At 42.7% G+C, this 10,878-nt stretch overlaps 1 pseudogene; it reads left to right on the top strand.

Moving 5' to 3' along the window:
* The first annotated feature begins 10,556 nt into the window (after window positions 1–10,556).
* LOC111817749 lies at window positions 10,557–10,878 on the top strand (annotated as a pseudogene).

The raw sequence follows: 10,878 nt of genomic DNA, 5'->3' as shown, positions 1-10,878 counted from the left end.
TCCGGAGCCCCGCGGGGCAAATGTCCTTAACTGCCTACACTGTGTGATCCACAGAGCCAGGCGTCTCCACACAGATCGCCCCGCCCTCAGAGGCTGGGCTGTGGCGGACGGACAGAGGGGTTGGGAGGTCTCTGAATCAGTGTAAGGCGTAGGTGTGTTAACATCGCCCCTGCAGCCCTAGGAAGACCCTAGCACAGTAAAAACAGCTTGGCTCTCCTGGCTGGCTGCAATGACCAAATGTAGTACTGTCTTATCAGAGCACAAGCTCCTCCCCCCTCAAAAAAAAAGAAAGAAAAACAGGTTAGTTTCTCCTTCTCTTTTTCCAAGTGATTGCTCAACTGAAAAAAAAAATTAAAAAGAAAATTACAATAAAAGACAGTTTTTAAAAGACCTAAAACTGGGCCACGCAGTTTTCTATGGAAAGAAATAACTTTTCCAACAATCTCCACCCTCACCCATCAAATTTTCAATTTGGCAAACGTTAAAAGACAAAAACAAAACCCAGTACCACCCAAGGAATGTAAATTGAATCACCTGTTTCAAGGGCCAATAAGCAATTCCTAGCAAAAGTTTTACAAAATATGCATAATTTTACCAATTATTCTGCATCCATAGAAGCTATATTTATCTTATGCTGCAGCTATTTAAGTCTAGGAACTTGCCCTGAGTAGGAGAAGGGAGTACAGGGGTGCAAAGAACTAACTAAGGTAAATTTGCAGAAGTAATTATGATCTCAGAATACTTGAAGCAATTTAAATCTCCAAAAATAGAAGATGTATTAAATTCTAAGGTATCCATACATTGCAAAAATGTAATCATGTGATGGTAGATACCTATTGACAAGAAAAGACATTTAAAGTGGATTATTTTTTTATTTGACAGACAATAATAATAAAAAAGATATAGAACTTCAAAACAAGATGATAGGAATTTAACATAACCAATTATGGTTATTATATGACGTTCTGTTATCTTCAAAGTAGTTGTTCAGGTTACCAGATATAGGCATGGAAGATTGATAAAACAATATAAACGCCAACTGTTCCTTTCAGTGAACTAATAGAAAGTGTTTTGTGAAATGACCCATTTTTTGTGTGTCAGACAATGAGTCTATCAAACTGAATGTGGTTCTATGTTTTATTTTTTATTTTATTTTGTGGAACCAGGGATTGAACTCAGGCCCTTGTGCTTGCCAAGGAAGCATTTAGTCCACGGAGCCATCTCCCTGGCAAATGACCCGTTTTTTGTACCTGAGTGTAATGTATTTCTCCCTACAAATATACTTGCATGTATTAAATAAAGGGCATAATTGCAAAAGGGATTCACTGAAAGATCAAATGTAGCATTTCACTGGCTAGGGGGACCAAGGGTGTTTCCAATTTTTCCCTCTCTTTAATTTTGCTACACACTCTAATTTTTCATAATTAGCAATAGTGATCTTCTAATAAGCAAAAGGGTTTCTTAAAAGCATCGTAGCAGACATGGTCATGGAATAAACATTTTTGTTAAAATCACTTGAACAGTTTCCAAGCATAACACAAGGCCCAAGAGAACTATCCCTAGCCTAGTTTTATTATTCTGCTCATAACTATTCTCAAAAAAAAAAAAAAAAGGATACCCTTCAGGAAGAGGCATAAGTAAAGGTTTAATCATCTTGTTCTCTCTTCCCCTTAAACCTATTTGCTGTTCTCCCTGTTAGAGCTAGGAAGTTAGTCCTTATGATGCCCTTCAGGAAGAGCCTGCATTGGTTACAGAGTGTTGACTTTTAATTCTTGTCTGTTGGCTCCTTCTGTTTTCTTCACAGATTCCTAATTTGTTGTCCCTTTAGGTCCTCCACAGTTATCCTCTTAATTGTCTATCACTTTTCTGCAGACATCACACACGCTTTAGAACAGTGGAGTTTGGGGCTTTTGGGTTTGTTTGTTTTTTTTTTTTTTTCTCTGAAACAGGGTCTCGCTTTGTAGTTCAGGCTGGCTTCGAACTCACTGTGTAGCCCAGGCTGGCCTTGGACTCATGAGGATCCTCCTGCTTCATTCTCGCAAGTCCTGGGATTACAGACATGTGCCACCATGCCGAGCCAGATGGTGGCTCTTAAGGGTGATTCTGCTGCTCCCTTTCCCCGGGGATATTTTCAGCTGCCAGCCTTGGGGATTGGGAGGATGCTGTGGTATGCTCCTGACTTCCAGGAGGTAAAGATCAGGGATGCTGCCGAATTTGCTTCTTCTGTACACAGGATTGTCCCCCATGATGGTGAATGGTCCAGTCCAAATTCTCAGCAGGGCTGAGCTTGAGAACCCTTCATTTAGAATTACTTATGAAGTATAATTTGATGCCCAAAATGTTCCATTTCCCAGCCACTTGGCAGCATTCCCTGCTATATAATGTGCTGGAAGCTGTGCTCATCATAAATCCCTTAAATGTAGTGCCCTGGCCCACGGGAATCTAAGTGCTTGTCTGTGTGCACACTATTGTCCAAAAGAGACACAACGAGCTGCTTGAGGGGGCCTTCCCTGGGGAAGAGAATGCAGCGACTCAGGCACAGAGGTGGGTGGGAAATGCTCATAGGTTTGGAATGTACTACGTATTTTTATAGCAGACATGTTTCTCAAGCGCCTTTAAATTCATACAGCATGCAGAGCACATTGATGCCCAAGATGTCATTTAGTTTTCGAGGCAGTGGGTTCAGAGAAAAAAAAAAAGCAGGGAAAATGTTCTGTCCTCATCTTGCAGACAGATTCAGACAGCCCTGCCATGGATCAGACTGAGTCCTACATGGGGTATCCTGACTTTTTCACAGGCCCTGTCCCTTAACCCCTTGGCTGAGCCCCAGAGCCTTGGGACCCTCCCTTAGTACTCTCTGTGTTCTACCCAAATCACATGGTCACAGTAACCCTTGAGCCCTGAGGCAGCTGGATTCACCTGACTTTAAAAGCCAGCATTTAGCTCAACATCCCTGATGCAACCTTTGTTTCACCAGAACTAAAATTGTCCGCAAATGTTCACAACCAAGATTTAGCACCTGTTGTCATATAGCAACTTGGCATGTTCCGTGACGTATTACAATATTACAGTCAGTGCTTTTTGCCAGGCCTCTACATACTTTCATTTTCCCTTCTGGAAAACAGGAGAGAGGGAGGAGGGTGATAAATAGTATCCATCTGCTGGGAACATTGTGAGGCTTAAGTGAGTGAGTTAGAAAACAGAAGCAGGACCCTATTGGGAGCTGAAACACAAGGAAACATGTGTACCCTTATATGCAATTTTGCAAATAGTCTCCAAGATTTCTAACCAAGTGGCAGAAGGTACTAAAGACCCTGCAAACAACACACACACACACACACACACACACACACACACACACACTACACATAAAGCCCACATTGGGCGGGCCAGATAGCTCAGCAGACTAAAGCGCCTGCTTAGGCAGAGTGCTGCAGCTGGGGTTTCGTCCCTGGCATGAGGTGCTCCCCCCCACCGTGGGGCATGCTGAGAGTGTGACTGAGGCTGGGCATGGTGGCACGTGCCTGTAATCCCAGGGTTTGGAAAGCTGAAAACAGGAAAATCCCTACAAGTCTGATCTATGTAGTGAGACCCCCCCCTTTAGGCCCTGTACTAAATGCATAAAAAGCCCACATTGCCCAGTTTATTTGCATGCCACTCTCAGTCCACATTAATCCACTTAGGGGAACCTGAACAACTGGCTAATTGGAAATGACTATTACCCTTGCCCAGTCATGCAGGACCTCAAACAACAGTCTTTGTGTTCACATTTGATATTTTGTACATTTTGATTTTTTGCAGTAATTTTATTTTAATAAATAATATATTATCTTAGTTATTGGGATTTTTGGTACTCTCTTAAATTTTGGTCCCAAAAATTTATGCTTTCTTTATGTATTTAGTACACGGTCTACAGGGTCTCACTAAGCAGCTCAGACTCACAGTGATCCTCCTGTTTTCAGTCTTCCAAGTGCTACGATTATAGGCCCGTGCCACCGCACCCAGTCTGTAGCTGTCTCAGTACACCCCATGGGTGGGGCTGGCATGGCATGTCAGGGACCAAACCCCAGTCCCTCTGCCCCTCTGTGTCTACCTAAGCAGGCACTTTAATCCACTGAGCTATCTGGCCGGCCCAAAAATTTCTTTCTTGCCTCCTCCAAATTTCAGCCATTAGTATCTGCTAAATTATTCTGCTGATGTGATCCTTATAAAACCTGGATGTGAGGATCCTACTTTATCTTTTCATCCTGAGCTTTTTACACCTGAGCACATTGTCCTGAGTGAATGGATGGGTGAATGAAGGAATGAATTCCTCCATCAAATGAATGAATGAATTCCTCCTTCATCTAGCTAGATGTGATGCACATAGCCAAAGTTAAAAAGACTTGGAGGGGAAAAAAGACTTGGAGAATACGAAAGTGGCACGCAATATAAGACCAGCCCTTCCTGGGCATGCTGAGCTGCATTCATAGATCACAATGAACCTCTATAAGCTGCACCCTGGGCCAAATGGCCACCCTTGGCTGATGTGACAAGCAGCACCTTCACTATTCCTTTTGTCTTGCAGGGCAGTTGTTGGCAAACATACTATTTATTTTAGGAAAGCTAAGAAATTATTCTGCATAGCTCTCGGGGATTAAAAAAAAAAGTCTTGCTTCCTCCAAGAAACTATATGGGTTTTCCTTCTCCATCAATAATAACTGTGTGGTTGATTCTCCTTTTTCTCTTTGGGTGCAAGGAGACCCAAGATTGTGCTAAGGCCACTAAGTAGGCCCATCTGCTCACATTAGCAGAGGCGTGGTGGTGTGCTGGTCAGTGTCAAACAATCCAACTCTCACAGGATACAGCATACTGAGCCTTGATTTTTTTAATATATTTAGGACAGAGTCTACTGGATCTACAGGGTCTCACTACTAGATCAGACTCGTAGTGATCCACCTGCTTTCAGCCTCCCAAGCGCTAGGATTATAGGTGCATGCCACCAAGCCCAGTCTCAATTGCTAGCTCAGCGTGCCCCAGGGGCAGGGCCAGCACAACATGCCAGGGGATCAAACCCCCAGCCTCTGTACTCTGCCTAAGCAGGCGCCTTAGTCCACTAAGCTATCTGGCCGGCCCTTGAGCCTTGATTTAAACATGCGCTGGTGTGAACATGGTGTGAACACTCCTCCGTGGCCAGCTTCACGCTACTGAATAGGGAGTTGAAGCACAATGCACAGGCGACATCATCACATAATGTGTCCACCCCGCATGGACATTGAAGTAATTTGTTTCACTGTGGTCAGTCAAGCAAGAGCCTCTCTCACCCTGAAACCTGGCTTTGAAAACAGCTGTTACTTGTCTTGATGCTTTGCATGACAAATATGGTTCTTCTCAAATATCAGTGACTTAATGTAAGAGCCACCACCTACAGCTACTATTTCTGTTGAAATTACTTTAAAGTAAAATTTCAGTTCCTCACTCATACTAGCCCTGTGCCACGTGCTCCAGATCCACTTGTGAGGAGTGACTACAGTCTTGGTGCAGACGCAGAACAAATGCATCATCGCAGATAATTCTATTAGACAGTGCTGTGAAGCATTTCTGTTAAACTAATTCCATTGCAGTAAAACTAATTCCATTCGTTACTACCCTTGGGATTTTTGTCTATAACTGAAAAATAGAACAGGAAATCTAGTCAGAGTTTCTGTTGGTGGGAATTATAGAAAGGTGTGGATTTCAAAAGGCTGTGTTCCTCTAGCCAGAGGTCTCAGTGGCAATGCTTCCAACAGCTACAAAATGGACAGCTTCTGCCTTTGGCGTTAGCCAGCAGTCTACAAACCTTGTCAAGAGGAGAGGGGAGAATCTAATGAGTCCTTCCAAAGCCAAAACTGTGATGCAAGCAAGAGGGCATACATTCCCCAGTACAGAAACGGGGCCTCGAAGGCATGTGCTTCTGTGGCAGGCTGCACAATCATCCCCTCTAAGATGTTTATCTCCGACTGTGTTTGTCACTTTACAAGACCAATGGGTCCTGGCAAATGTGATTAAATTAGGGATCCTGAGATGATGAGGAAATATACTGAGATTATTCCAGAGGGACCACAGTCATCAGAAGGGTCCTTATAAGAGGGAGACTGGAGAGTCAGTCAGAGAAGGGGATGTGACAGTGGAAGAAGGTATCAGAGAGAGAAAGCTTTGAAGATGCTGCACTGTGGGCCATAAGCAAACAAACAGAAGTTGCCTCTAGAAGCCAGGAGAGGCAAGGAAACAGCCTGCTTCCTAAAGATTCCAGAAGGGATGCAGGCCAGCCAGCACCTTAATATCAGCTCAGTGTTACTCATTTTGAACTTCTGGCCTCCAGAAATAAAGAGCAGATATGAGTTGCTTTAAGTTGCTATGTTTGTGGTCATTTGTTACAATAGTGTTGAAACCTAACCTCTTGAGACCCAAAGATGCCTGAAACCAAAGGGTGTGTTACATACTACAAAGGTGGGCCAGAACAAAAGGACCACATCCCAGGATATGTTTCTACAACTGCCAGCAGCAGAGCCAGACAGCAGTTGGAAAATGTCACCTGGACCAGATCTCAGAGCATTTTTTTAACAAAACAATGTTAAGAAATGTAAATAGGAAACTATCTGCTGAAAGCAAACATTTTTAGAATATCTAACAAAGCACAACGTAACAATGTGTGGAGAAACCGATACAGCTAAAGCAAAAAGATAAAAAATAAAGAATGTACAAAGGTATGCAAAGAAAAACAAAAACATCAAATGAAAGCAGGTGTTATACTCTTGGTATCTGATAAAGCAGAACTGGAACCAAAGAACGGAGAGAGAGAGAGAGAGAGAGAGAGAGAGAGAGAGAGAGAGAGAGAGAGAGAGAGAAACAATTGCACTGCTTCACAGTGCTCTAGGCTGCAAAGCACAGTACTCACTAATGTCTGTGCTCCTAATAGCAGAGCAAGAGTTTTCAGAAGCAGGTGCCTCCAGTGAGGTGAGGAAAACCGGAAACACTGACGCACATTGCCCAAGGCACCCAGCCCGGCTCCAGTAGACAAGTCCTGAGTAAAGACGGACAGTGCCCAGATAGCAAGACCCATGGCCTGGCAAATGGAGGTTGGAGATATGCAAGTAACTATTCATGGTGGCTGTCATACACATGAACTCTGCTATCTTAATTTGTATCCCAGGATATGATTTACCTAGAAACAGCATTTTTGCTAATGCATTTAATTGAAGGCCTTTAAGATAAAGCTTGGGGTGGGCCATAAATCCAAGGACTGGTGTCTTCATAAGGAAAAGAGGAAGATTTGGGGAGCAAAAGATACTCAGGGAAGGAGGCTGTGTGAAAGCAGAGGACAGCACAAGAGTGGTACAGCCACAGTTGGTGGTCTGCAGTGACCAGAGGCCAAAGAAGGCTTGACGGGCCCTGCCCTTGAGTCTTCAGGGAAAGCTTTCCCTACCCACTACTGGATTTTGGACTCCAGAACTGGAAGAGAATACATTTCTGGTGTTCTAAGTCACCAACATTGTGGTAATTTGTTATGGCAGGCCCAGTAAGTAATACCATATATATAAATGTATGTATATGTGCATCAATCAAGCTCTGAACCCTAATTATACAGAATTTGCCTGATTTTCACAGAGTAGTCACAAAACAGATATATCATAGGCCACAAAGAAAACCTCAATAGATTCCAAAGAATAAAAATAACACAAACAGGATTATCTGACTAGATTGCTGTGGAGCTAGAAATTAACAAAACTCTGCACAGACCTTTACATCTGGAAAAATTTAGAGTGGCAATAAGCATCTCTTGTATTGAAAGAGAAATCCAAGATGAATTGATAGATTTCTTAGATGGGGATAATGAAAGCTTAACTTATTAGTTGACGGAATAAAACTTTAAAGCACTAAGCTGATTTAGTGATGTACTTTTAAAATAAAAACATCACATTCAACTCAGGCAAGTATAAAAGAAGAGAACTACACATTTAGGAAGCTGAGGCAGGAGGATCATTATGAGTTCGAGACAAGCCTTGGCTACAAAGTGAGCTCAAGACTAACTTGAATTGCATAGCGACACCCTGACTCAAAATGGAAAAAAAAAGACATCTACAGAAGTCACAATAAAAGAGGAAGAAGAATTATTAAAAATAAAAGCAGTACTTTAATGTTTGTTTCATCTATCAAACAGAGAATAGCAAGACAAAAAAAAAGAAGAAAATAGCAAGACTAATAAAACAGAAACTTCCATTTCTTTTAAAAGCAGGGAATTTTTTTGAAAAGAAAATCAACAACTAACTGAAAGGAGATACAGTGAAGAAAACAACAGAAATGCAGAAAGTATGACTAGGAGAAAAGCAGCAAAAGGAAGGAAATTAGAAGAGATTGTCCTGTACAATTCTTTATAGACAAATTGGAAAACAAATACACTTTTCTAAAACTATGACTTTCCAAAACTGACCTCAAGAGACAAGTTGTAGAAGACAAGATTCCACAGGAGAAATGGAGATCATAACTTAGAGCTTCCATGCAAAAATAAAATTTAAAAATAAAACATGTAACATCCCAGATGGCTTTGCAGCAGAATGCTCCCCAGTTCATCCTACAAGCCAAGAAAAAGAAGCCAAACTTTCACGTTTGTTTTATGGAGAACGCTATTGATTGTCCACCTGGCAAAGATTTCACTACAAAAAAATTTAGCATTATCAATGCCAGAATCACAAATACTAAGCAACCTCAAAGCACATTAACATATATTCACCATGACCCAACTATTGGAGTTTGTTACAAAACCAAGGGAGTTTCTCTGTTGGGAAATGCACTGATATAGCCAATAGTCTTGTTAGAACTAAGAAGGAAGATTGTATGTTCATCTCAGTAAATGGAGAGGAGAAATTTGAAAATAATCCACATCCTATTCATGTGAAAAACACTCAAGAAAATAGAAATGGATGGATGTTTCCTTAACTTCAAAAGTGTGTGTGTGTGTGTGTGTGTGTGTGTGTGTGTGTGTGGTGTGTTACTTCCTAAAGCCCACACCTTAATAGGGAAGCACTAGTTACTATGGTTCAAACATGCTCTGTCCCCTCCAAACCCCACGTTGAAGTTTGGCTGCCATTGTGACAGCTCTGGGAGGTAGGTCTTTTAAGTGGGGACAGCTCATTAAGAGGGGACTGATGCCTTTTTGTCCTTATGCAAAGATAGAAAACAAAATTGACAAGAATCTAACAAGAAATACCCAAAATACATATGGAGTAAAACTGGAAAGCATTCCTCAAAGACACGAAATTAGTCTTGAGCAAATGGAAAAACACAATATTTTCATGGATGAGAGGATTCCACCTCATAAAGATGCCAGACCTCCCAATTTGTAAGTTTAACACAATTCCACTTAAGAGTTCTTCACTTATTTTTTCTGGAGCTAGACAAATTGATTATAAAATTCACATTATTTGGCAGAACAAATAAAAAGAGCCAGGAATGCACTGAAAAGACAGAAGAGAGCAGAACTACCTTCAGCAAAGATTCAAGGTTGCCAGCAGCCTCTGCAGTGGAAGCAGCCTCACTCCCAAGAGCACTGATTTAGATGAGGCTGTGCCTTCCACCTGTGTAAGTGGCAAGACCTCCTCGATGTGATGCTCTAGCAGTGACACTGTGGGTAGGTTGTCTCTCACAGTCTTGGTGAGACTACAAAATGGTACACTTTCTAGAAGGCAAGTGCAGTGACCCCGAGCAGGATTCCATATAATCTATGCCCCAAGGATTTCAATTCTAAGGATCTATCTCACAGAAATCCTGGTAAAAATGGGAAACTGTGTCTCCAGAAGATGTTCATCTTTGAGTTTTTTGTTTGTTTTTGCTGGTAGTGGGGATTGAACCCAGGGCCTTGACATCCCCCTCCTTGTAGTGATAAGAACTTGCTAAGCTGCCCAAGCTGAGCTGGAACTTGTGATTCTCCTGCTTCAGCCTCTCAGAATGCTGTGCTGAGTCACTTTTAATAGCAGAAAACTGGAAACAATGAGAAGATGGAATAAACTGAAGTAATTTACTAAGGCATTGTGCAAAAGTAAAAAGGAATGAAAAATACCCACATGTATCACTGGGGCGTGTATATATGGGAGGAATGCATTTTCCATGGAGCATGGATGTGAATGAGGGGCAGAAAGCAAAACTGTAGGGAGCGGAATGGTGAGCTTTTGGTCACTCCAAAGAGATGTTAACCTGGAAACCCGGGAATGTGACTTTATCTGGAATGAGTCTTTGCAGAGGTAATTAAAATCTCAAACTCAGACCATCCTGGATTACCAGGAGGGTCATAAATCCAATGACAGGTGTTCTTATCAGAGACAGGGAAGGTAGAAAGAGAAGAGGAGTCAATGTGAAGACAGGAGCAGAGCTTACAGGAAAATTGCTACAGCAGCCACTTCCCATTTGGGGTGGTCCCTAGGTGTGTGCTTGCAGAGTGTGCTGAGCAAGTCTCTGCCATGGAACCACTCCTCCAGGCACCCCTGAGGTATATTTCAAGTTAAAAAGCAAGTGGGGGGGCGCTGCGGTGGTCCAGGACCAAAATGGTGGTGGCAGCGGTAGCTGTGCCCCGGGTTTTTCGGCTGCTAGGCAGGTCCCACCCGTAGATAGGAGGGCCTATGTCAAGTGGCGCCCACTGCGGGGAAGGCTCAGCGCACATATGGAAGGCCCTCACCTTTTTCGTGGCGCTCGCAGGGGTGGGAGTGAGATGGGTGAATATTTTCCTGAAGTCGCACCACAGAAAGGAGGAGAGACCCAAGTTCATTGCCGACCCCCACCAAGCCTTTTCCTTGGGGAGAGGGTAACCATACTCTGATCCATAACCCTCGTGTGAATCCACTTCTGACTGGCTATGAGGATGAATGA

Source organism: Octodon degus, unplaced genomic scaffold, assembly GCF_000260255.1.
Source record: "Octodon degus isolate 3935 unplaced genomic scaffold, OctDeg1.0 scaffold00069, whole genome shotgun sequence".
In the NCBI taxonomy this organism is placed as follows: domain Eukaryota; kingdom Metazoa; phylum Chordata; class Mammalia; order Rodentia; family Octodontidae; genus Octodon; species Octodon degus.
The sequence above is the reverse complement of the archived record's forward strand: the minus strand, read 5'-3'. Positions and strand labels throughout refer to the sequence as shown.